Here is a 22,912-nt window from a genome sequence, read left to right on the forward strand (position 1 = left end):
TGTTTTGATGTTATGAAACCCAGCTAAACCACAGCTGTGTGTTTCTGTGGGTACTTTACCAATCTGAGACATTCAGCTTGCAGGTCCTGCCAACCATAGTTCATGGGCATCTGGAAAGTACCACCCCCAGGCATAGCTGTTTCAAGGTGTAGATCAATTGTCTCTGAACTAAATTTAGACCCAAGGTTCCTGTGGTCAAAAAGCACATAGTTCCTCAAAAAGTTCCAAGTTCCAAAGTTTCTGTGGTCCAAAAGCCTTTTGAACAGCTAAGTTTGTCTCTTATTTTGTTTTTCTTTTACATGAAGCATTTCAGTGCAAAACAAATAATTTGAGCACTGTTATACAGAAAACAAGGAAAACTACCTAACTCTCAGAGTCTATGTTGCAGTTGCCTCACGACGCCAAGCCTTTTATGACTCCACACCTGTACAAGCCCCATTTATAGGCAGCCTATGTCCACCTCAGAGGTAGCAACAGGCCAAGCTAGCCCTTCCACAGAGACAGATAGATGCTGATTTGAAACTGGTTTATTCAGTGTTTCAAAGGGTTTAATAACCCAATGTGTATTATTCTGGGGGGAAGGAAACTACTTCTTGAAGAAAAAGCTTGTGAACGATGATTTCTGAAGAGATCTAACTGAGCACTAACAAACGGTAAGCAGCAGCTAAGTCAGCAGACCATTTTTTCCTTGCTACAGAGTCAGAGGTATGCTGATTTTCAGCATCAAAGTCAGTTTTCCAGTGTTAAGAATCTGGTCAATGTGTTTGAATATGTGTTTGAAAGGGTAGGAGACCTGCTGGTCAAACCTCAAAACCAACTCTGAATTGAAATTTTGGGATCCCTTGCTGTTATCTCTGCATTGCTGTATGTGAAATAACGCAGCTAGAAAAAGTGCTGAGATTAGACTTTGTAAAACTTATTCAGCTCAAGGTCTACACCGCTGTGGAATCAAAATGTCACAAGGGATGACTGTTTTTCTTTTTTCCCTTTAACCCCATCTGTTGAACACCTTCTCATTTGCTCTCATGTCTCTTGTTTTTCTACTTCTCCTCTCCTCTCAGCTGTCCACATGTTCCCCTGCTCTATCTCTTCTACTCTGTTTCCTCTCTTTTTTTATTTGCTCCCACTCAATAGCAGTGTTGTTCAGCACTAGGTGATTACCCCTGGCTCTGTGTGGTTGCTGGCTGACTGCTGTAGGGGACTGTGCTGGCCTGATGCTGGGCTTCTCTCACAGCCTGCTGCCTTCGCTGGCCCAGGCTTTGTATTGTGTCTCCCTGAATGTGTTCATTGTCACCCTTTATAGCACACACCTTCTATACTGTACTTCCCTGCGAGGGACCTTCACCCATCCGTCATCCCTTTGTCTTCTGTTCCTCAGACTGAGAGCTTCTGACGGGAAGGTGGAGGGGAGGGGGCAGAGGGCTGTGAACAAAAGTGCCACTGTGGCTGTGATTGACAGGAAAGTTGCTTTACACAGACGTAACGATTAGCAGTGCCGAGGACTGCGCTGCAGACGCACAGTCTGGTTAGAGAGCGCTCAGAGGAGGTTTAACAAGCCTGCAAGTGACAAAGGAGGGGAAAACGTTGAGGAGACTGGAATCAGAATGTAAAGTGCAACTATTGTGAGGATATTAGAAGCAAGCTTTCATTTGATGATAAAAGGTGACCAAATGTTAGCCACTGACTCAAACTATGTCAGGCTCATGGTATATGCAAAGCTTAACTCTTACCGTAAATGGAAACAAGTTCTCCCCTGTGGTATGGTCACAGGAGGCTGCTTCATGTATATCACACACACACACACACACACACACACACACGCACACACACACACACACACACACACACACACACACACACACACACACACACACACACACACACACACACACACACACACACACACACACAAATTCATGCCGTAATAATATGCAAAGCAAGAAACACCTAAATGGCAAACATCATGCTTCATAAGATACTCCATGTTGTTTTGGAGAAGCCAGAGACTATAATTTTGACCAAATGAGTGGTTTGCACATTTACAGACAGCCATACACATGGCATATTTTTGGACTTTCACCCCATAAACTGCAGACACAGGCAGTAAAAGGGACAGAATTGGGAGCATTCAGAGAGGGTTCTCTCTGTTCTGAGGGCAGATTATTTCAGACCTGTGGTCTTCCAGTAAACTGACCCTCCTCTGTCCTTATGACTGTGGTGTTATGACAGAAACAAAATCCATTTTAAGAGGGAGCCCACCTAGTGTATAACAGCCACTGTGGCTCACTATTGCTGTACCTGTTTGTGTTGATTTGGTGAGGATGGACCTCAAAATATAAGACTCATACTCAAGTGGGCTGAGTCTTTTAGGAACTGAACCACTAAATCCAGACATGACCGTGGTGAAGATGGCTGCATCATCGCCACTTTTGGCCTTTTCACTTGAAAATGTAAAACAAATTACATTTTTGAAAAATTGTTTTCAAACTAACAGTAGATCAACATCTGTTTCATTCTAATCAAAGTATTTGATTAATTGATGGGACACAAATAAGAGGGTGGGCAGCTTTGTGCAACGCATGCCAGAGCAATGTCCCATATTTTTATACAGGTGCTATGATACACTATAACTTTTAAGACCACCTACTTTTAATGTTTCCACTAGGGAAGAGTGAGAACCAGTACTGAGTACTGGACTGAGACCAGCTTTATTTCAAGGTATCCGTACTCGTGAAGGCTGCAGATACCAGCAGCAGATACTCAAGGCAAAGAAATCTTACAGAGGGAGACAAAGCTCTTGTGCGTGGTCATTTTGTCTCTATTTACTCTTATGGCATTAACAGATAAAATGTTTTATTTTACTCTTTGGTTTATTTTAAAACTCTCCCTCTACTCATCTCCCTCTAAAACTCTGACAGTTCTTAATTCTAGTTTGCACTTTTGTTAATCTCTTAAAAATCCTAAACTCAGAGAGAGTTGTTTGTGTGTTATTTGGACTTAATGGCAGAGTAACTGTGATGTCTGAGTTAAAATGATCTGTCACTGTTATTTATGTAGCAAAAGTACTTCTGGTATTGGTACTTGGTATCCATGAGTACTCAAGAGGGACTGGTATCAGTCTGAAAAAAGTGCTACTGAATATCCCTAATATCCACTTAATGTAACATTTTTGGCTTCCTGTACTTAATGTTATACATATGGAGGAGATGCTTTTATTTGGAAAGATAACATTTCTTAAAGAGGACAGTATGAAAGCAGTAAAGTGGTAAAATGTAAAAATTATTGTTATGTTAAAAAAACATCTGATTGCTAGATAATGCAAATTAATGATTATAAAAAAAAAAAAAAACGAATAACCTTTTTATGCGATTTTGCAACCTCTCTAAGTTAGCATGCTGACAGTGATAACGCTAGTTTACTTTAGAATACTAGCATGTTAGCTTTGTATACATGTTAGCAAGTGTTAAATTGTCTTGGTATGGACATGATTTTGTTGGGACTTAAATATATTGAACATCTGCAGGGTGCCTTTGTAAAGAAAATCTACACATGCACAAACCCAAAGACGGATAAAACAGCTGGTGGAGCCCAGAACCAACAGTCCTGCTAATGGAGTAGGGCCTGCCAGTCCTTTGTTAATGCTAATCAATACGTTTTCTCAGCAGATGTGATATCCGATCCTGTAAAACACAGGGAGACTGACCACCTCCTTTTTTTCCACTTAGCATCACTCCGTTTCTCGAGTCAGACTCTGTCACACTGAAATGTACAATCCCCTCTTTGCAGCCTCTTTCAACATTTTGTTTTTGTCAGTTTCAGACTTTTGAGCATCCCCATTATTTTCTCTCTTGGGTTGAAGCACTAATAAGCACAGCTGTCTTTTAACGTGACTTCAGAGGAAGGCTGATGGGAACCATGTCTCAAGAGTTTCTGTGGGTAGTAATTATAGAAAGCAGTGTGGCCTTGAGTAACGTCACTGATTGGTATGAGATACCGTTTATAGAGCTGATGTATCATTAACAATTTGCAAAGGAAGTGTAAACCCAGCTATTGTAGTTATGCAATATTAGTGCTTCCTCAGCCTGGAGCATCTTGTGTGATTCACAGCTTCAAAGGTAAAACAGACTACTGGAATAAAACAAAGAGCTACATTAAAGACAGTAGAGTTACCATCACAGAAATGAAACCAGATACTGAAACTCCATCTGCCTCCTGACACCAAACATCAAAACGCTGCGTGAGTGATGTGCACATGAAATAAAAAGAGTGACAAGGCACAGGAGGGAGAGGGGGGGCAGTTAAATATAGAAAGAGGAACTGACATTTTCGAAAGCTGTCCTCTCTACACCCACAAGTTTCACTGATGCGTGGATGTCAAGATCACAGTGCAAATTCTCCCACGCAGCTTACTGTACCCGTCGTTCACAGTCGGCTGCTTTGTATTTGCACTCTCAGTCATCAGGAGGCAGAAAACTGATAAGATGAAGATGTTTAGTTAGAGGAGGCAAATACAAAGCTCACTGGGGACTAACTCTGGATGAAATCATTATGCTACTTGAGTCTTCTGTGATAAAGACTGAAAAATCACCCTGAATTAGCAAACCGGTAACACTTTTTGTGCATTTAAAGAGACTTTCTTTAAGTTTTATGCAGGTTTCATTTAAGTTGTTCTTTATTCTGTTAAATTTTATTTAAATAAAGCCCCCTTAGGGACTCCTCCCCAATGCTTGGAAAGCTTGTGCTTCTTCTACCCTCTGCAGCTGTGTTGGTGCATCCTGTGTGAAGCTGCAGCTCTGTAGTCGCACTATGCATGACCTGGCGCCATTCCTTATCTGCACATCTCGGTAACCTGTGACTATTTTAATTCAAGCTGTTAGGTTGGAGCTGAGCTCAGCCTGCACAAACACAGAGTCAACAGGTGGGAGCTCAGCCTGAGTGTGTTCAAACACGAGGACCAGGCCGCAGAATGTGTCAACATGCCCTCCTTCTCCCTCACCCGGCCTGGAAGAGGGTGCACCCTTCTTATCGAGGAGGTTTACCCAAAGCCCGGCCAGTCCAAGTAATTGCAACCCGCAGTGACAAACAGCTCCATTCAGGCTAAGTGTCGGTTTACGGTTTACTCCTTCTCCTTCTCCTCCTCCTTGTTGTGCTCCTGCTGCCCATTCTGCCCAGTGCCACGGTGCATTGACAGCATGTCAACAGAGACTCTCCTGATGCATCAACACCTCGTCAACTGCTCTTCAAACCGATTCAACAAACACAAACGTCCTGTGCCGTAGGACTTGTGTTCACGGGTTGTTTCCTCTCAGAGTTGAGGTGTAAGAGAAACAGAGAAGGAGGGAGAAAGAGTGCAAGACAGGGAATAACAAGACAGAGGAGACGAAGCAAATGCGTAGGAGAGAGACAGACAGAGGGAGATGAAGCTCTTGTGCGTGGTCATTTTGTCAGTTTGTAGCTCCGACCTGCACTCAGGAGGGACTCTATCTACCAACTGAGCCTGTCTTATTAAAGGCTATCAGATAGTCTGCAGCTCCAGGACTGAGACAGCTCTCAATCTCAACAACAATCAAGCAGCAAAAGCAGGCTCTTTGTACATCTGTGAGAGTGTTTGTAGAGCTGTGAAAAGCTTAACTGACATTAGACATGAATACTCGGCATGTTTTGTGTTTCTCCGAATAAATTTACACTACCAGGGATGTGGTTCTCTGTTTTTGTTGCTGTATGCTCATATTCAAGCCTAATCACCCAGCTCCTTCACTCCTAATGTCCTCAACATCTCCTTTATACACCATTAAAGGGTCGACTGAAGTGCAACAAAACATATTCTCTCGCTTATCTCTACTGGTGTCTGCTCCTGCTGATAGTTTTTGGCTTTTTCAGATTTTGGTAAAGCAATATGAAGCAAATCAGCTGCATTATGAATTCTCATAGAAACAAATAAAAAACAAAACAAATGTATTTCTAGAACTAAAATCAGTGGTCAAATCTTAAAAATATAACCCTTTGATCGTACAGTTTGATAAAAAATCCCAAAAAGTAGATATTAATTCAAGCTTAAAGCCTTTTGGGAACCATAAAAAGGGAACATTGTGATTGTAATTTTAATCTAGTTCAATGAGTTAGAATACTGATATGGCATAAAAAAGACACCCATGCCTTTCATATACAAAGGCCTGTGTAATGATAACAAGCAGGTTTAGAGACACTGTTAAATCCAGGAGTTTTGAGGATAATGCAGATAAAACCACGCATGTGCTGGCAGTCAAGCTGTGCAATGGCATGACGACCACTGGATGCTGACAAAAATGATAAAGATCTAATGAAAACAATGTTTCAACACGCCTGAAAAGCTGAACGATGAGCGAAGGATTGTGATACACTTCTTACTTATACTTTAAATATATGAGATGTGACCGAGGCGTGTGTCCACATGGACACAAAAAAACATTGTGAGTTCAATAAACTCAATTTTGATATAGCTCCACATAGTGTCCCTGTTTAACACTTCAAAAGACTTGATCAGCTTCCAAAATCAAGAATGCCATAGATTCAGACACAGCATGAAAGGAGGATCAGAGGTGGGTTAGAAGATAGTTTGCAAGGGAAGGAGCAACAGTATGTCCATCCATCCATCCATCCATCCATCCATCCATCCATCCATCCATCCATCCATCCATCCATCCATCCATGTAGCCAGCCCATCATTGGGCTGGCTACATGTCCATGGGTGACACACACACACTTTCACATATTGGGGCAAGTTTGGGCCAAGTAGCCTGGTGAGCATGTTTCTGAACTGTGGAAGGAAGAACCCAATGAGAACCCACTCATGCACAAAAAAGATGTGAGCTCCATGCAGACAGGCACCTGCTAAGCCAGGGAATCAAACCAGAAACCTATTTTCTGTGAGGCAACAGCCCTTACACTGCAGCCCCCTGCATCAGTGCAATGTAAATAGAGCGCCCATTTTCCCATTTACCAACTGGACATAAGGATGGGAACCTTTCACATTTAAAGTAATGTGGTACCGATGCCCGATACCAGACAATCAGTATCTGTACCCAACAGTACCAACTTATGGTACTTTTTGTGTTTATGTGGTAAAAATATCAATTTGTTTAAAAATGAAATCTCAAAGTTTTTCAGTTTGACACATTTACCTTCAATATGGAACCTTGCAACACTGTGTTCATGTCCAGTATGGAATACAGCTACTCTTCCAATCCCTCACAGTCATAAAGATGTGTTAAGATACCTAAACGTAGTACCTTTTGATTCTACGTGAATTGGTACCCAGTACTATAGACAGAATTCAGTCGGTACCTTTAAAAGTCCCTATTTGCATACCCATCTCTAACTGGACGCGTGGATGTAATCAGCTGAGCTGTCAGCCGACGTTAAGAGCAGCTAATGTACTGTGGACTGAGTGTGACTTTGTAGCCTACCTGAACTAATGTGATGCTTAATTTGTAGTCTCTAGACATACATTCAAAAATAAAAAAATTAGCAGATTAAATTGGTTAAACTTGGAGTTTTAAAACAAAATAAAGTTTCTGTTTTTTTGTATTATTGTAGCAATGTTACACTTCACTTAAAACAGGATTCCCTTAATGCAACAAAACAAGATCAGACAGAATGATTCTTTACTTGATAAATTATCTTCACAGAGAGAGTTGTCAGAAACCCAAAGTTAAAAAAAACAGAGCCTGACCGCACTGTAGACAAGGATTAAGATGTCAAGACGTGTGTCAATACCCGCATGCTGCTTAGCAACAAAACACCACACAACACAAATATTAAATGATACAAATAAAGGGAGTGGAATTAATCTGCAATAACAAAAAAAACATTGGGTTACATGATTCACTTTATGAAACACCTGAGTGTTCCTGAAGGTGAAAAATGGCCCACGCCTTCACAAATCCAGTGTTCCAATTTGTGTTTGCAGATAGACAGAAATGTGTCACTAGCTGAACTCATTGTCAGGTGCCGTCTAGTCCGGCCACGAGGGAAGGCCGCATACAGCCGCACCGTCTGGTACCAAAGTACGGAAACACATTCCTGCAAACACACAATGCATTTGACTGTGATCAGATCATACTGTGCATGTACAGTATCTGACAAACTCACTGACTGATGAGCAGCTTTCTTTTCTCTTGACCACCCAGGCTGCTCACATTTCCCCAAAGGTCACATGACTGGTGCTAAGGGAATTAGCGTTGCATTCCTCCATCTGTCATCACCCTATAAAGATCTGGTTAGGGGAAACATGACTCCAGAAGCCGGCTTGCCACCCCCCTCGCCTCCTCACCCACCAAGCCGTTTGCTCTGAGATCATTTGACTACAAAGCAGAGAAACAGTTGTCCTCAAAATAGAGATGCTGTGGCTTTCAAGAGGCAGAATAGCAGAAATGAAATCAAGCGAAAGAAAAAAACAGACAGGGCGATGAGCAAGAAAGTGAGACACTGTATCGATGTAGGAAAGGTGGCTGGATGCATTGATTTTCTGTTACTTCTTGCCTGGTTAGGTATGTACGGCTGATTTGTCATCCAATACAGGTTGAGGTCTGTCTCTGAACATGCCTATAGACACACAAGATACAGAGAACCTGTGTCTGCTGAGGATGTCGACTGTAAGAGCTTTGTTTCATAACTGGTTATCAGGTGAGATGGAAATCTTACTGTAAATTCAAGTTCACCTTTGGCAATCAGGTGTACCACTATACTCCCAGATAGATCTTTTAGCGTTAAATATCGGAGTCGATTGGCTGATATGTGTCCAAACCTGCAGCTAAAAACACCTGCTAGATAAATAATATGATAAGCTACATTTAGCTCTGGTGTTCCTGTTTAATCATGGTTTATATTTTCATGTGTAACTGGAACTTGCAGAGGTATCTTTCCAGAGAAAGTACAAATGTTTTACTGTTCTTTGTAATAAAGCACTGCTAAGATGAGGATATGTAAACGCAGTAGCCTGCCAGATATTCCAATAAAACCCCAACAGAGAAACAACACCCAGTCTGGATGAGTAGAAATATGTTAACAGTCAATTGAGGAAGTGATTCGCCTGAACCAACAAATCTAAACAAATGTTAAGATGTGCCCAGCAGTTAGAGTGGAAAACCAATTACGTCAACAAAAAAATTAAATCCAGGCACTTGGGAATAAAATGTGTTTTCTTACATCCTGGAGAAAAAAAAAAACATCAATTCTGCAGCTGCTGAACTTTAAAAAAGTGAAGTGGGTACAGTTTAAGATCGTGATTATGGAGAGGAGGACTCAGTGCGTCTGGGTTTTATGTCCAGACGCACACATACATATGTACAGACTCACACCACACTGGCACCTTCCAGGGTGTCACGCACAGTAAAATCACATTTTGCAGGTCTTGGCAGACCCAGTCCTGTCAGCCCACAGTTTTCACTCTGCTCATTGTGGTTTGGCGAGACTCAACAGGCCTTTGGTTTGAAAGTACGTCATTGCACAGAGTGTGAGTGACAGGTTTTGCCTTAACTCAGACATCAACATAAACCTTCTCTCAGTTTAAAGGTTCAAATGAAGGAAATCAAAAACAGTATCCACCTGTCTGGGTAAATGAAGGCTTTGTGGAAGCTAATGGTTCCTTTAAAATGATGATGATTCTACCAGATTATACTATCACATGATCAGATATGAGGTTACAACCAAGCAGTGAACCTTAAATGTTAAAATGTAAATGAATAAATAAATAAATACAGTTTAAGCACGGAGAATGAATTTTATAGAGCTCGCCCAAGAGTCCAAAAAGATTTTCCCCTATTTTACCCACATCAGCTAGACAGCATTTAAGCTGAGTTCTGCTTTTCCAATATGGCTTATGATGAAGATAGGCTTAAAAACTGTGCATCAGAAACAGTTGGGTGACATCACAGAGACTACATCCTTGCAATGTAGCTGTTTGGCTGGAGTCAAAAGGCTTGGCTTAGTTCCACCTCCGTGTGTTTCATAAATCGAATGATGGAATGAAAGTTAGCTAGCATCAGTATATGCAAAGTTTAACTTTATGGCTAACCACTCAGACTGTAATTAATGATATATCCATCCATCCATTTTCCATAACCGCTTATCCTGTTCAGGGTCGTGGGTGGCTGGAGCCTATCCCAGCTGTCATTGGGCGAGAGGCGGGGTACATCCTGGACTGGTCGCCAGCCAATCGCAGGGCTGACACAGAAACAGACAACCAGTCACGCACACACTCACACCTAGGGACAATTTAGAGTGTTCAGTTTACCTGGTGAGCATGTTTTTGGACTGTGGGAGGAAGCCGGAGTACCCAGAGAGAACCCACGCATGTATGGGGAGAACATGTAAACTCCACACAGAAAGGCCCACTGGCCAAGCTGGGAATCGAACCAGTGACCTTCTTGCTGTGAGGCTGCAGCGCTACCCATTGTTATATCTATATTTTTTTAAATCTCCAACATGATGGTAATATGTATAGATCTATATATATCTATATAGATCAGTACATCACAGAAGACTGACCCAAACACAATGGTGACCAGACAAACTATTTGGGATTGGCACCTTTCAAATTTGTAACAATACAGTACCTATGCCTGGTACCTGGAAATCGGTATTGGTACTCAACTGTACTGATTTTTGGTACTTTTGTGTGCATATTTATTCATTCATTACAAAATCTCTAAGTCTTTCAGTTTAAAATATTTATTTCTTAATATGTAAACTTGAAATGATGTGTTCACCTCCACCCCCTCACAGTCACAATGATGTCTATAAAATTGCCCAATTCGGTACCCATCCCTACACGCCATCTTCCATTCTGTTGTGCATTAATGTTCAGTATGAGAGCATATGATCCATCGCATGGACTACTTGAAGTATGGGCCATCTATTCACACCAGACTCAGCCAGATGTCAGCTACCCTCGCATGAAATAGTGTCAGCAGCATGATAGCGAAGGAGACAAGAAGTCACTGACTTGAGAAGAGGCAACGTGTTACAAACCTTGGTAAACATGGCAGACAGCAGACAGGCACACCTAAGAGGTGTTTCATTTACCTGAGATAATATTATCATGGCTTTTTAGGCCAGTGTTATTGCATAGCACTGTTTCTTTGCTCAAGTTGCGCAGACCGACAATCTACTCGAAAGATATTTTAGACCCGGACTTGGAAAAACAGAAGCCCCACACAGCCTTTAAAAGAGTCCCATTGTTAATATTGTTCAAGGTAAATGACCTGTGATAGAGGTTGAAGTAAATACATTGACAAACATCTGCCATAGTCGAAGGCCTGCTCTAGATTTACAGGGCTAAGTCTTTTCAGCCACTCCATACAGGGTTGTTTGTGGAGACACAGAGCAGAGCAGTAAAGACTGGGCCGATGAGAGGCAGAACACAATAAAACACAATGTACACGATGACAAACTCCTCTGGGGATAATCTGATAACACCGTAGTTACACAGAGAAGCAATAAACACTGGATTACACAGATTGATGGGATGAAACGCTGATACCTTCTACAGAGGAAACTACAGCCTCTGAGCGGCTGTGGCTGGGCTAGAGCAACAAAAGAAAGGAATGCTCCGACAGAAAGTCCAGGAAAAGCAGAGATTCCAGGGCCATTGATTGGCCACCCAACTTATGACTCGTGCATTTGTAATGCTGATGACAACATGACGAAGCATGCGAGCCAAAACACACAGCTCTGACCTGTGAAAGAAAGGCCTGCTGCAGGGAGAGCTTACTCTCACAAGAATGGAGGGAACTATCTATCAGGCTAACAAAGAAACACCATACTCCCTCTTTGACTGAAGGATTAGCGTGGAAATTTAGCCTGAAGACTTGAGGTTTACAACTTCATAAAGACAAATTTGAACCTTACAATCACACACAGTGTATTTTTCTCCTGTAACAATGTTTTTTAGTGTGCCTCACCCCCGTATTTCACTGCGAGGAAATTTGATTTCTCCTCTCTATGCTCTGCACTCCGCCTCGTCTTGCTCCAAAACTTTCACTCGAGTTTCTCCTCATCTCCCGCTTCAGTGTGATTTAGGTTTCCCCACAGTAATGGACACCCACACTCATGAGTGGTAACCCAGCCCTGCAGCTCCCGCTACTGTACTCTGAAAGAATCCTAATCAGATCCCCGGTTAGTTACACACCCTCTTCTAGCTGGTTTCATGCTCTCAGCTGTGCAGCGACTGGTCTCTCTGCGGCGTCAGGGCAAAATGCATCCCCCAGAGAAGCACTAAAGGAGCAGCGTGCGCCCACCAGACCAGACCACAGGAGTCACCGGCCATGCTACCACTCAGCTGACATCAGGACAGGGGGTCCCTGAGAGGATGAGCGCAGCACCATTAAGCATATTGAAGCTGCAGAGTGTTGATGAAAAGTCCCGACCTGCGGCGACTGAGCTGAGGGTTGCTTGTGCTGACAAAGCGGGAGAGAGAAGAGAGTAGGTGGGGGACTACCTGAGTGTAAACATAGTGAGTGCTGACTCTTTGAGGTTGTTGAGGACAGAGGGTTACATAATAGGAATGGCTGTAAACTCCCAAACAGAGGAAGCACTTCCTGTAGCTATAGATTCTTATTTCCCCTGAATTATTTGTGAGCATATGTTAAAAAACCAAAGGCTACGTCTTGGTGGTTGTTGCTGTAAAGTCTAATCAACACTGGATACTGGGAGGATCAAAAAATCCAATTAAAGGCTGAAAAACAAAGATTGCTGACATTTTTATGGGGTCATAACACTCTCTTATCCATGCACTGTTGACACATTGGTTCGGATTATTGTTATACGCCAATACAAACAGACAAAGCCAAAATATACTGCCAAACCACGCTGTACTTTGAGATCTCTTAAACTATCTATGACTTGTTTCAGCTGCTAGTGATGAAGTAAGCGTATTGCTCATCTCAACAGTTAGCAAGCTAACACCATTGAACTTATAACTCATTTTGTGCTGAAGACCTGTGGATGTCATGACCCTGCATAAAAGTCAGTACAGTAAATAAGATAAATGATGGATAGGACTCATGTACCAGTGTTCTGCCTGATTTTGCTGCCTTGTCAGATTTTGTGACTGGTGCTTTTTCTGATGGACGCGATCATCAGTTTTTGCTGCTTTGTCAAACTTTGCTACCGCTGTGTTTTCCTATAGCTGCGTCCATTATAGTTGTGTCTATCCAATTGTGCTAATGTTACCATGTTAAAAAAGAACCTTCATGCGCTTTCTTCAATTTTTAATGAAAACTATAGGGGGAGCGTTTTTTGGTAGTTCAGTTGTCCCTCATTAAATAATGCCCCCAGTACTCACAGGGAGCCAAAAATTATGGCTGTAGCACTAATGATGTAGAGCGCATGTGCAGAACCACAAAGTAGCAGTTTTTGATGGGTAGCAGAAAATGACAGAACACCTCAGCCTGTCGTGTGTTTGCCTTCATTTTTAATCTTTCACATCTTCATCCATCTCATCTCATCATCTCTCATCGCCCCCAAACACTGTTGAAAACCCTGGCTGTGGCCACAAGCAGCAGTGTGTCAACATGTAAACTCAAGACCAGAGGCCTTTTTTTTGCCTGTTTGTTTACTTGGTTACACTGGCTGAGTCTGTGTCAGCAGCTCTGTTTGGTCTAACATTAACAAAATCAAACTGTTTTTTCAGCCTTTATTCTGAGCTCTGATGTGATTCAAGTCTGGCTTGGGTTTCAACAGACAAAGTGTCTTAATGGAGAAACTTTTTTTGTTTCTTGATGATTTACTGTACAAACACTGTAAAATGAAACAATGCCACATGTTCTCCATGCTCTATATTGACTCGACCCCCTTATAGATTCATTAAACACACTCATTACTTTGAACAGTAGATGCTCATTTTTGATGAATATGTGTTTGAAATAATCTGTTCATTGTACATCTTTGTTAAGTTTTCCATGTTGCTGATCTGGTTAACACTCTCTTGGACTAACCAAGACAAGTCCTCTGACACATCCTAGAATAACCATCAATACAAACAAAAACACCATCAAAACTACAAAAAACAGTCACTTTCCCCTCCATCAGGCTGTTCATCTCTCATCTTCATTTAACTGTAGCAGTACGACAGATATGACACAAGATCACCCGACAACAGCTGTGATGTATTGTGGAGCCAATTCTGCCCCGATGATTCACCCGCTGTCTGACCTTTTGTTTGACGACAAGGTTGTCAAATAAACAGAACAGGCACATCAAGGATTATCAAGGAATACTATCAGACTGACCCTTAAGTAAGCAAATGTGTTTGTTAAGTCACTATTACATAATCTTAGACCAACACATATTTTAGGGATTCAGTGACAGAGGAACAGCAACAGCAACATAAACTAACGTGACGGCTTCAAACAAGTGAAAGAGAACCCAGAGCTTTGTGCTTTTTTTTTGTCTTTCTCTCAAACTTAGTTCAACGTGAAAACTACAATGTTACAGAGGATGCCTCATAAGTGACCCAGAGAACGGAGATACCACAGCTCTTTAAACCATAGGTAAGTCAAACAATGAAGTTTGTCTTTGTTGTTTGCCTGAGAAGTAAATGCAAACATAGTTTTCCTCATATAAAAATCTGGTCTGACAAACTTTCCTGTTGATAGATTTTGAATGCTTTGCACTGGACTCTTTTGTTCTCGTGTCTTCTCTAACCTGGTTCTGAAATGAATCATGAACTTCACTTCATACACTGGGGATAGATGGTGCTATGTAAAGTGTCCATGAGTACTGTAGAGGCCAAGCCAATGCTTTGAACCACTGGGGCGCTACACCTGGGTAATAACTGATGCACTGCTGTTTGCTTCCTGATGAATGAAACTCCACATTTCATTTGCTTTTTCAATGATCAGATTATTTATTTTACATAACAAACATACGACTTGTCTAAGACAACTACCAAATGTTTGTTCATCCTTCTGCAGCACCATGCTGCCTCAGGGTACAGCGGTTAAAAACTGTTTGACCTTTTTGGGTGAAACACCTGCCCACACCAACAAGGTTCTGACTTTATAAGAATTTCACCCTCAGTTACAAATAAACATAAATGTAAACACGACCATTCATCATTAACTTATCCCATTTACACACATCATACTGACAAACCGCTTGAGATGCCACCATTAGCAATACTGTCTGAGGAAAATTTGACACTGGGTGATCCTCCTGAAACAGCCCTCACTGAAAGTGAAGTAAAACTTTTTTCAATACTTTAATACTGCATTCACACTGAACACAGGTAAAATGATTTGGACAAGCGTATCACTAGTAAAGTCAATGTAAATAAGCAACAATGTAAATTGGGCGGTGCCAATTTTCCAAATTAAGCGAATCATATGCAAGATTTTTGGCGTGAATTCGTAATGACTGAAGGTTCATTCATCTTGGGGATAAAGAAAAAATTGGTTGGACTAACACCACACTACAGAAAATAGGATCTTTTTTTTTTCAAAATAATGACAAACAAGTCATCACCAACTCTCAATCACAAAATTAGACCACATTAATAAGGACAAATATTGCCATCAGTGGAAGTTGAAAACTCAGCCAATAAACAAATTAGAAGGTTATAACTTATTAAAGAGAGAATTTAAATTGGCAGATGACTTTTACTTTTACATTGTTCTAGGTAACATTTGAAAAAATAAAGAAATAAATAATGAAAAAAATCATTCTTATAAAGGTAATTATTGAATTTGAATTGATTGTATCAATGTATGGCTTCCTCAATCTCTGTGAAAATTGGCTTCACCTTACAACGTTGTGAAACCCAAACTTCTTGGCTGGCAACAGGCTATAGCAACGCTCGAAGGAAACCCCCAGCATTCGAGTCTTTGGGTACTTTGAATACGTGGAGATATACTATATCCTATACATTTCAACTTCTCCCCCAGTCGCTGTTGCTACTTTCAGCGTCCCTGTTAGAAGTTAAAAAATGTATTATCGAATAAGAGAAATCCCACATGTTCAGTGAATTTAATTAACCATGAGCAAAATGTGCCTCTGGTGTCATCCTTTGGAAAGTTTCAGGGACAAACTTTTGATTGCTTTTTTAAAATCAAACGCAGAGCAAGGTGTTTAGTGTATACTGTACAACACAGCAGGCTGTGATAGACCTCTCCTTTGCTTTAGCACAGTACAAATGTACTGTACCGTGAAGGTGCAGGTCTGGCAGTGCTAGACTAAAACATGACAGACACTCTGATTTTATTGGAGTACAGTGGAAGTCTGTGTTCTGTCTCGACCAAGCTAGAGAAGTTGTTTGTAGGAATGCTCAGATAAATATTGACCTTCAATTAGGTGAAACAGACGCCCTCGCTCAGAGGCAATATGAAGGCATCAGCAAAAACACCATTCACATAAACATGCCCTGAATATATACATAAACATGCAGACATACCTACGCAGTGTACAGAAACAGTTCCTCTGTAAATACACGTTTCTCTTTGGTTGAACTGACACCAAACACAAGATGAATCTCAAAGCCTTTTAATGAGCTGATCAGCATCTGTGGTGTCCCAAAACCACAACAAAAACTATCACTTCTTCTCTTACACAACACACACAGTCCTCAGTCTGAGCAGTTTTGTGCCCTTAAACAGGGGGAGAAGTAAATGACCTTCCCAGTGATGGCAGACGACCACACTCCTGCATAATTAACAGCATCTAAAATGAGGTGTTCTCTATGTGACCTTACCTGACAATGTCAGGGCACAGCGCAGCTTCGGGGACTATGTGGGAAATAACAAATGAAGCACACCCACAGACCGTCTCCTCTTTTACACGTCTACACTTTCAGACAGGGATGTAATGATGCACTCGACACAGGATAGGATGTTTTTCTGTAACAAATTGGAACTTTAAAGATCCAGAAAAGAGATTGCCTTAAAAAATGTACTTTAGTTTCTGTTACAGACTCAGTTTTAATAAAACTCAAATTGTTGAATTAAATGTGAATTCAATTGACAAACAAGATGATTAGTAAATTATCTCCATTAAAGCACCAACAACCATTGACTCTGGGGGACTATATACATATATGTATTTAATTCTCACCCTGTTTCCTGCTCTACTCACTGTCCTCTCCTTCTTTAAATCAATATAAATAAATTCAATTCAATACGTGGTTTCCAATTGTTTGTTTGTGTAAAATTTATACAACCAACAACTTGTTAACCGTTATTCCTATTGCACATCAACATTTTCTAATATGCTGCAGGGCTGGACCAATCCGAGCTCTCTCATATGCTTTTTCTTTACATTTGGAGGAGTGTTTAAAGAGTCCATCTGAAAGAGGAGTCCAGAGGTCACTTCTCGGCTCCAGCGACATGATTGCTGAACAACAAGCTGCAGTCTTGCCTGCTCGCTCGATTTGTTCAGCAGATCCATACCAGGGTTGGAAGGATTTTCCCCAAAGCCCTTTTACCCTCCTGCAGAGCAGAAATCCCTCCAATCCTCACTCACTGCTACTGCAGGGACGCCTTACGCACTGAGACAAAGGACTCCAGAGGAGAAAAAAGGGAGAGAGGACAGAAGAGGAAGGTAGAGGAGTCCTGCGCAATAAATGTGAAAACCCTTACTGTAACTTAAGAGAAAAAAGAGATAGGAGGAGGAGATGTGGAGGAATAAGTGGAGGAAAGAAAAGAAAGAAATACAAAACTGAGGACAAAATCTGAATCATTGTTCAGGAATGAGACAAAAGGGGACAAAGTGGAGAGATAAGGAGAGGAAACAAATTTGGGGAGCGTGGTATCAGCTCTGGGGAAGAGACAACAATCACTGCTCTGTAATTAATATGTTTAAAACAAGTAAAGCAAAGATAGATTTGGCTTCAGAGGTGTCAGTAAATCCTCTAAGCTTAGATTAAAGAAAAGACACCTGGAGTTTATTGTGATCTGCACAGATGCAGAGTGAGCTCAGGGGTGTGGTCAGAGGAGCGTCCTGGGACCCTGAGAGCCAGAGATTTGGACGAGGTGGAGATATCTAACCATGAAACACAATATCAAGCCTCCATCACTGATCGATACGCACACGAGGAATGTATCCATATCTAATCTCCAAAAACAAAACAGGATCCCTGCTAGACAGCTCTTAGAGTACTGTTTCACTCCTGCATTGAAATTTGAATGCCCAGTATGACTGATAAGCCACTTTGTGAGCTGACACTGTTTTCATGCAGTCATTATCAGCCTCTCCCAAGCATTACACAATCCTCAACAATGAGATACTGGAAGACATACCTCCAGACATACCTGTGGTAAGCAGTGCTGAAGCTTACAATCACAATGCACCAATCACTGTTACACAACAGCGGCCACTGTGGAAAGTGAACACCTGCACAAGACTGCTGATACAAGAAGACAGCAGGATAAGATCATAGCATTAACAGAGGGAAGGAACAGAGGACGGACTTCTAGACAAGATGACACATCACGGCTTGGAGAGTTATTGTGATGGTTGCTACTGCTATCCCCATCACACACAACTAACTCCCCAGAACATTGAAGCAGGCAGCTAACAGTGCGGAGGAGGCTAATGATTAACTCTGAAGAGAGTCTGAATGAGTAAGCTCTCTTACTGTAAAAGCTGGACCTCTTTACATGAACACCAGCTTTAGTCATTACGTAACCAGACTGTTACATTAACGCACACACACACACACACACACACACACACACACACACACACACACACACACACACACACACACACACACACACACACACACGCGCGCGCACACAAAGAGTTCAGAATAACACACATTTAATGCAAACCTCCTAAAACAGAAAACTGTAGAAAAAAACTCACTGACAGATAAACAGATACTAAAACAGCAGACAAGCACACTCTACACATTAAAGCACACACTACACACTACAAACAGACACACACACAATGAGATAAAGACCCAACAATGGAAAAACTAACACTCTCATAACTTTCAGTGAATCTGTTCTTTCACTGTTAAAGTGACTGTGAGGACTTTCTGAGAGATCTTAAAAAGTCTCCCTTCTGGATTTTTTGTAATCTACACTTTAAAATGAGATTATCAGCACCAATATAGGTTACGTCAAAATGCTACTTTGTAGCTTCCCAATCCGGTCGAGCAGGACCAGACTGATTTTCGGCACTTCTAGGTCTCTATGACAACACCACGCCAGCTGACAAAGTTTAGTGTAAGGAGAGACAAAACTAACTGTCAGACAGAAAAAGGACAGAAGAGAAGAAGAAAGCTGAACGGGAGGGTGATACAGCCTGGCTAAAAGGGCTAAACTGTTTGTGATAGTGTTCACGCCAAACCACAGTCAGCAGTTAATCTGCAGTGGTGTGGTCAAACTTGAGAGTCTATCAATAAAATGAAGAGTGAGGCTACATTAGCTCTGCTTGGTAGATGACTGGCAGGACATAACCAGGATTCACTAAAATTAAACATTACAGTCACGTCTGACAGCACCAGGCTGCTAGTAGCGCCACATTCAGCTGTACTGACGTACAGTACAACTTACAACGGTTTCTCGTTGTCACGCTCCGACCGAAAGTGCTGCGTAACTGTACTGATAAATACCTGACCTCGTTGCGTTGCATCCAGCAAAAAGTAACCTTGAACAATGCAAAGTCATTCCAAAACAAGCCCACGCCTGGTTAAAAGGCACATCTTCATGACAGTGTGCATGAGACTCTGGGCCAGAAGGTGGCAGGATAGCCGAATTAAAGCAGATCCACAATTTACTGTTAACATTAGACATGATGAAAGACATCTGATGGTCTGCCCCCCACACCTGCTGCAACAGAAAGGGTCCCCGCAATCGAGTCCAGTAAAAATTTTTATTGCACATTGCAGTCTTAAAGAAGGAAGGATTACTCTGACTGCGATTGGCTGGCTACCAGTCCAGGGTGTACCCCGCCTCTCGCCCAATGATAGCTGGGATAGGCTCCAGCCACCCACGACTCTGAACAGAATAATCGGTTCAGAAAATGGATGGATTACTTTAAACTACAAAGGTTGACACTGAGGTTGTTTACCTGAAAACTACCTAAATAAGGAGGCAAGAGGTTGCCTCTTTGCTTCATTTAAAACCAAACAAAGCTAGTTTTGAGTTAAGTTCTACCAATATGGCCCCTGTATCAGAAACAAATGGGTGACGCCACAGACAGTATGTATATCATACCATCGTCTATGGTTGAAGTAGTAAATGCTGCTTCTTTCCCAGGTCAACAACCTGGGCTCAGACAGATGGGAATTCAGTCTCTTTTCTTGTTCAGATCATATGGCCCAGCTCAGCCGGAGCCAGCTCTTTCTGGCTCCTAAATGGCTCTTTATGGGGCTGGCACAGTTCACATACAAGAGCCAGCATTGAAAGCCGCTTCCTTCACAATCATCACAAGGCTCCCAACCTCAAAGTAAATGTCTAATGCCAAGTACGGCAGCGTCAAAATGACAAAAAAAAACATAACAGAAAAAAACCCATCATTTTTCAGAGGTCAAAAAATTGACCACAAGAAAAAAAGTAACAGAAAATGCACAAATGCCGGATTGATGAACATGTCAGATTTTAGATTTTCCAATAGTGATATTTAAGCCAGAAGCAAAAGCTGAATTATTGTGCACATCATGACAGAATTCATACTTAACACAAGCAAATAACTGTCTCAGATTTGATCTGTTGTCCTTTAGGATCTAAAAAAGGTGTTAGCGTTTAGCATTCAGTTTGTTTACCAGCTGACAGACTAATGAGGCTGCCTGCAGTGTCCGCAGACAAGGTATCGTTTCTAATCAGCCCCGGTGCAGGCACTGGCTAATCTGCCTCTTTAAGATGAGTCTGAATCTGTCCTGAAAGTTTGCTGACTCAGAATCAGAGGGGGAATAATTGTAAATCTTTAAATATAAACTATATGAAACTAATAAATTCATGTTCAAATCAGCGTTCTGTCTCAGCTTGATAGTGTCTTTTGTTGGTGCCCAGGTAATCAGCAGGATAATGTAAAGTGAGTAGGTGGTTATACAGATCAGAATCACTAGAGACTGGACTACTTAGCTTAACTTGGGGTCCTCCTCAGTATGCCGGGATTAACACAAATCAATCGCACTAATGTGCACAATACATCTGTGGAATTATGAACACACACATTGGCGACACATTCACAAATGCACTCACCCTACAGAGTCCCAACACACCACAGACTCACTTACACAACGTACTCTCCTCTTTGGCAAACATGAGGAAATTCTATCTGCATTCGAAGGGGCAGCCAACAACGCTGGCCTGACTGAGACGCTGAGCTGGGGCCAGACACTGATAGACAATCACAACTCTAACACACACACACACACACACACACACACACACACACACACACACACACACACACACACACACACACACACACACACACACACACAGTGATTGAAATGATACGGAATCACAACTCCTGGCAGCGGACCAGGCCACAGACAAAATAACAGAAAATAAACGATCCCTCCAGAATAAATAACATCACAGCTGAACGCATGCAATACGATTATTAGGCTAGTGGGGCATTTGCTAGGCTGCCAGACTGGCACTCCTGGCCTCCATTTTACATTTTATGTGTGTCTGCTTCTGTGTGTGTATGTGTGTGTCCTGGGTCTTGTTCCTGGTTCGCTCTGGTCTCCAGCACTACAGTGGGTCTATTCTTCTCGGGTGCTTCAGAGAGCAGGATTAATGAGCAGAGCAGGGACATGAAAAGGTTGTGTCCACCAGTCACCAGGATTTTACAGCCTGGGTGTGTGTCACTGTATGTGTGTGTGTGTGCATTTTCTTCACAGGGGACTTCTAACAATGGTATCCTTCATACATGCATCAACACTTCGACATGCTGGTACATGCCATTTTTTTTCCACTTTGTATAATCTGTCGGACCGCAACCATGCATGAAGCAGAACTGACTGCCAGCTACGGCGTTTGTTCACTTTTCAGCAGCTCTACAGGCAGCACAGCATCCATGAAACACCTACAAGTTTCACATCCAAGGTTCAGGCTCAGCTGTCACTCCGACTCTGCCGATCATCCCGTGATCTCTGCCTCGTCGTGGCTGTTATCAAACTTTGTTATCTGAAGGGAGGTGTGTCTGAAGGCCTGAGCAGGAACTCCACATGATCCTGTCCCTGCCAAGTGCATCTCATGAGTTTAAGTCAACACGTTGCCACCTGCGAGGCTCACTGAAGGGTGTGAGAGATGGAGCATTGTGGAGGGTATGCCAGGTAAGTGTGTGTGTAAAAGTGAGGCACTATGTAAGGCTATGAATACCAAAGGGGTCTGTAATACACAGGCACTGCTCAACCACTGACTGAGAAACTGGCCCACAGCTCACAGACATAGCACATTCACTTCCAGCATTAAAGCACTGAGATTATTCTCCAAAAGCCTTCTACTATTTCAGCCAAGTTACAATGGGTTACAATGGTATAAAAACATCAAAGTGTGTCTGACTTGCAGCTTTCATCTGCGTCCATGCTAAAACCATAAATAGCAGTAATCCCTAAAGCCCAGACTTTGTTCAATCATCAAATGCTTCATGAAGTCAAACAATCTTGGAAATTTGTAAGAAAAAGAAAGCTGTGCTGTCCTTGGGTTGCCTGCTGAGATAGCGCCTTTCTCCAGCAAGCACCACAAGTGGTCTCGATCCAGAGCAGAGTGAAGCCCTGTAAGGCTGGCTGCCACTTTGTGCTGATTCAATAAGAAATAATTGCATATTGGCCACTCTCCACTCATCTACTCCCCTCCTCCTTTCACCACTGCCACGCTCTGACACTTCACTCTATTTCTGTGCTGAAAGTTGAAGTTACAGTACAGAAAACCAGAGTGAGGAGCGAAGGACACTGCAGCACGGCTGGATTGGAGGG

General features: G+C 42.0%; 1 protein-coding gene across 1 annotated transcript in view; it reads right to left on the minus strand.

The window, feature by feature from the left end:
* hivep3b (HIVEP zinc finger 3b) overlaps positions 1-22,912 on the minus strand; it is a 50,894-nt gene that overhangs the window by 26,891 nt on the left and 1,091 nt on the right. The gene's annotated exons all lie outside the window — the stretch shown is intronic.

This window comes from Halichoeres trimaculatus, unplaced genomic scaffold (assembly GCF_033239565.1).
Source record: "Halichoeres trimaculatus isolate MK-OKI-2021-1 unplaced genomic scaffold, fHalTri1.1 fHalTri1_scaffold_12, whole genome shotgun sequence".
Lineage (NCBI taxonomy): Eukaryota > Metazoa > Chordata > Actinopteri > Labriformes > Labridae > Halichoeres > Halichoeres trimaculatus.